Source organism: Nanorana parkeri, unplaced genomic scaffold (assembly GCF_000935625.1).
Source record: "Nanorana parkeri isolate BGI_ZX_2015 unplaced genomic scaffold, ASM93562v1 scaffold12, whole genome shotgun sequence".
In the NCBI taxonomy this organism is placed as follows: domain Eukaryota; kingdom Metazoa; phylum Chordata; class Amphibia; order Anura; family Dicroglossidae; genus Nanorana; species Nanorana parkeri.
Window position 1 is genome coordinate 1308814 of NW_017306280.1, and position 5992 is coordinate 1314805.

The window sequence follows — 5992 nt, forward strand, 5'->3', positions numbered from 1 at the left end:
TATATATATTATAGTATATGTATTTATTTCTTTAAAAAGTTAGATACCGGTAACAGCTGGATAGGATAGCACTAGGCTCTGAATAGAACATACCACTCAAACTTCTCCTCAGGACTGGAAACAGAGAAGAACTGAGTGACAGAGGAGGGGGTTACTGTATCTTTGCTCATTGCTTCTCGAGAAAAAGGCCTTTATCACCAGGTCTGACAGGGTGCTAAATCAAGGGTACTTTTCACAATACTTATCCAGTGATAAAGCTGTTCTCTACTTTTCTCCCTTTATTAAACAGGTACATTCCCATTACTTTCTGTGTACTTATCACCAGGATGAGAAGAGGTGAGATATTTCAGTTCCTACCTGACTTATCGCAGGTTATTAAACACCATTTTCTAGACTTTTCACTTTGCTAAGGTGAGAAAAGCCTTCTCACTGCTTATCACACTCTTTCACAGTTTATTAAACGTACACCTAAGTCGGATAGACCATATTTGGATTCATCAGCGGCTATTGGAATATGACCCAGAGATAGAAATGGGCTCTATATTATGGGCAGACCATTCACCAGTGTACTTAAAAATAAAAGCTGAAGAAATCCAAGTTCCCATACCTCTATAGAAATAGAGGTATGGGAACTTGGAGATTAAACCATAATTTATTAAAAAACCTAGACTGTAAAAAAGAGATAAAACTTACTATAAACAATTTTATTAAAGACCACCAAAATGATACTACTTCACACCCCATTCAATGGGAAACCCTAAAATGTGTTGTAAGAGGTATATTTATTAAACACGGAGCTAGATTAAAGAAAGAGAAGGGAAGTAAATTGAAGGGATTATTTAAGAAACTAGAAGAATTGGAGGCAATTAATAAAACGAATGTAATAACAAAATACTCTACTCAACTAAACGAGGTGAGAAAGGACATTCGGAATATTCTGGACCAACAAACATTAATTAATAGAGATAAAAGCAAAAAACATTACTATGAAGCAGGTAATAAATGCGGGAGGTCATTGGCCCGAAAAATACACCCAAGAAACCCTAAGGCTAATATATTGCGAATTAAAGACAGGGAGGGGAATGTAAAATAGTCTCCGTCCGAGATAACAGAAACATTTCAAAAATATTATGCCTCATTGTATTCAATAAGAGGGAAATATGCAGATATGGCATTAAATAAATACAAATAAAAAATAGAACATTATATAACAGAAGCAGATTTGCCTGTAATAGATATAGAGGACGGAGAAAATATGAAGCTGTTATTTTCAGAAAAGGAAATTAAAGAAGCAATATCCACACTACAAATTAGCAAGGCTCCTGGGCCAGATGGGTTCATAGCACGATTTTATAAACAGTTTGAAGAACAGTTAATACCAATCTTTATAAAGACCTGCAGCTCAGTTACAGAGAATTGTCCCTTCCCTACACAGACAATGGAAGCACATATATCTGTGCTTCCTAAACCAGGTAAAGATCTAACAGAATGTGGACATTTCCGCCCAATCTCTTTTATAAATATCGATCTGAAGATTTATGCTAAAGTGTTGGCGGCCAGGTTAAAAAAAAGTCCTCCCCCAAATAATTAATCTGGATCAAACTGGATTTGTTCAGGGAAGAGAGGCTAAAGATAGTACAACTAGGGTCATCAATCTAATAGAACTCGCCCAGAAAGAAAATATACCAATGTGCCTTCTGTCAATTGATGCTGAAAAAGCATTTGACAGAGTAAATTGGACCTTTCTTAGGGAATCACTTTTGAAAATGGGATTGGGTGAGATATTTGTATCTAAGGTAATGGCATTATATACACAACCAACTGCAAGAGTAAGGGTGAATGGGGAATTATCCGCCCCGTTCCCAATTTTTAATGGAACCCGGCAGGGATGTCCCCTATCACCATTACTATATGTTATAGTGATGGAACAACTAGCTGCTACTATAAGACAAAACCTATCAATAAAAGGTATTCATTTAGCAACACAACAACATAAAATGGCATTATATGCAGACGATTTACTTTTCTTTATAACTTCCCCATTAACAACAATCCCTAATATTTTCAAAGAACTAAAGGAATATCGGGGCTTGAGCAACTTTCATGTAAATATATCCAAGTCAGAATTCCTGAATATATCCCTAACGGATAAAGTAAAACTTAGCATAAAGGAAAGTTATTCATTTAAATGGCAGCCTAATTCTATTGTATACCTGGGTATTAATATCCCTAAGGATCTCAATACACTCTATGATATTAATTACAGAGATTGGTCTGACAAGATTTTTGCTCAATTTAATACATGGAGTAATATACGAATGTCCTGGATGGGACGAGTAAACGTCCTAAAAATGGACATCTTGCCCAAAATTTTGTATAGATTCCAGACAATACCCATTATATTGCCAAATACCTTTTTTTTTTTTAAACTAAGATCAGAAGCAGTGCAATTTGTAAGGGCTAACAAAAACCCCCAAACTAGTGTAAAAACTTTAATGAGATCAAAACAAAGAGGAGGATTGGGATTCCCGGACTTTGCACTTTATCATAAAGCGGCCTTATTATCAAGATTATTGGATTGGTTACATAATGGTCAGAATAAAGGGGTGGTAAAACTAGAGATGGATATTTCCCCCATACCCCTGACGAATATCTCCTGGTTACTAAAAGAGAATAGACAACATATCTTAAACATGCCACTTTTAGTGAAGTCGGTAATACAGATATGGGTTAGGTCTATCATTAAATATAATTTATCTGCCAGACCTGGGCCCCTGACTCCCATAGTGGGAAATCCACAATTTCCACCCGGTATGCAAGTGTTCTCCTTACTGAAAGATGAGAACATCTCCTATACACGTGTTTTGTAGGTCTTGGAACAAGGTAAAGATTAAGTAAAAAGTGAGTTTAGGCCAGAAAAACAAACTAACGGGAAATTGTGGTTGGAGGCGGTCCAATTATTGGATTATATAAGATTCATTAAGGCTCTTAATCCTCTAGATGGGCCATTAAAACCATTTGAGAAACTTTGTATAACAGAGACACCTATTACACACACTTTATCAGTGATCTATGGTATGCTGAGGGAGGTGGAAGATAAGGGACATACAAAATATATGAAAAGATGGGAACAAGACATGAGGAGAGAAATATCTGAGAAGGAATGGAGTAGAATATTTAAAATAACACATAGCTCAGTCATGTCTTCATTCCATCAAGAGAAAAATTATAAAGTACTATCTAGATGGTATAGGTGCCCAGAAGGGATTAGACACATAAACCCAGAGATGTCTGACAGGTGTTGGAGATGTGAAATAGAAGAAGGAACATACTTGCATATCTGGTGGAGTTGTCCTAGGCTACAACCATTCTGGGAGTCAGTGTTTGAAATATATCGGCGTGTGGAGGCAACAAATATTGAAAAGGATCCCCTAATTGCATTATTAACATTGATACCAGGTCCAATAATAAAAAAATGATACTTTAAGATTTATGTTGGTAGCCGCTAAAATAAGTATATCACGGGGCTGGAAAATAACAGTCCCACCCTCAATAGAAAACTGGGTAAATACCATAGAAGAAATAAGGTATATGGAAGAACTAAGTGCAAAGGATACAGATAGGAAAGATAGTTATAAGAGGATATGGGAGAAATGGGAATCATTTAGACAATCTGAGGAATTTGAGAAAATGCTGAAAGAAGGATAAAGGCAGCAACCGAAAAAGGATCATAAGGTAATGCATGTATGGTCAAATAGGAATAAAGAAAATATATGACTATAAAATTATTTGGACAGAGTATATGACCTATATGAATGAAAGATGGAAAGGAATGAAGATGGTTCTGTGGAGAGGAGGGGAAATGGGAAGAAGGGATTAAGAAGTGAGGACACGAGGCATATTTAGAAGATGTAGAAGTGAAAGGTGGTACACATAGGGTATACGAAAGTAGGTAATTAAATAGTAGTTAGGATACACAATAAAAGTAGGATCACTATAAATAAGGAAAGTGGGGAGGAAGGAACAAGGTTTAAGTTTGTAATAAAAGGGTATATTATTGATTGTATATTGTTTAGTTAATACACTAGAGAACACATTAGGGAAATAAGAATAAGAATAGAGCAATGTAGACACTATAAGGGGATATAGTGAGGTTTACATATATATTATGGTTTATAGAAGTCACAAACACTAGAGGGGTATTCTAAATGAAATATAAGGGATGGGTACATTCCCTTTCCCCTCTTTATATAAATAATTATTAAAACTAAGAGATAATTTGAAACTAATGTTTATGAATGTTTGTTTAAGTGTACTTTTATGGAAACAAAACAATACAAATATATTAAACAAAAAAAAAATATATTAAACACAATAAAAATGTGATATGCAGACCATCCTAACAATACCCTATTAGACATTTCATGTTACCCATAAGTTTGACTTAACAGTAGAAATGTTGGAATAGCTGACAATATCATATCTGAACTTCTAGGGAAATTGTGGAGCTGAGCTAGCATGGTGATAATGCATTCTCGGAGGGCTAGAAAACACTAGAATATGAAAGAAGATATAAAAGCCACTAAAATCCCATTTAAGTTTGTGATACAACTCACAGGCTTGTGGATGACATATCCCATAATCTAGTGGTCTTAATGGCCTTCCATATTCCCTGGCATCTAGCATTATTTTAGGCCAGATCTCTCTGTCAAGCAGTGTTTTTTATGCCCAGTAGTTAATAGATCCTGGCACCCAGGCTCTGACCCCAGGTCTTCTTCTGAGTGCCCCAGGTCTTCTTCCGAGTGCCCCAGGTCTTCTAAGTGCCCCAGGTCTTCTTTGATCCAGGTGTTACTATTATCTCAAATTACCATTCTATAACTAACCTTTTGAACTAAATGTTACCATTATCCCAAATCATTATTCTATAGCTAACTATAAAATACGAGTTGTGACTGTTTAGGGGTGATGATTGGGCTGATCATCTTCTCCTCCACTTTCTGACTTGCATGTGAAACAGTTGAATGGACAGACACTCTGCATCTGGAAAAAAGGAAAAATAATATATAAGGATCCCTGGTTTAACATCTGGGAGAAACAGGAGGTTTTTCTTTCCCTGGAGTCTTACTGAGCGGGAGAAGAGGATACACAGCTCCGAACATTTTTTGATGAATGCTACATGCTGGGATCATAACTGTTTGATCTCCGTATATCTATCACTGAATGACGTTCAGCGCTGTACTATTTAATACAATCTGTGACTGTTTAGGACCAAAATATTTTTTTCAAAACATTTACAATAGAACCAAATCTGGAGCAATGTAGAATTTTGTAAAGCCCAAGACAGGCATTTTAAAACATCAGATTACTTGGCAATCTAAGGTACTTTTGGGTGTCTCAGTCCAGGACCAGGGCTCTTGCAGTGTCCAACTCCTGTATGGGCCTGTACGGATGGCCTATTTCATTGCTATTTAAGTCTATGAAGGTGCAAAAGCCACATAAAGCAGGACATATACACCGTCAAAAAATTCTGAATGATCTCAGAAGCATCTCATGTCAATGAACGCTCTTGTTATCACATGGGCACCGCAGCTTAACTGGCTGCTGGTCTGTTTCTCCCTCTCCCAGTCTGGACTCTGCTGTACAGGGGATTGAAAGAGGTTGTTACTAGGTGAGATTCAGGTACTTTGAATTAAAAAACACGACATAGGGAGCAAACAGGATAAAGACAGATTTTCACTGTAAACCAGTAGTAGGCAACCTTGGCAATCAATCTATGGTGAAATTACAAATCCCAATCATACTTCTGCCTTTGGGAGTCATTTCTATGACTGTCAGTCTTGCAATGCCTCATGGGACGTAGTTTAACAACAGTTGGAGTGCGGAGGTTGCCTATCCCCGCATATAAAAGTAGTGGTCGGGGGCAGGTTTTATTCTTACATACTTTAGAGCAGTCGAGGGAGGAATTTATGTCTTGTGCTGTAACCTTGTAGTA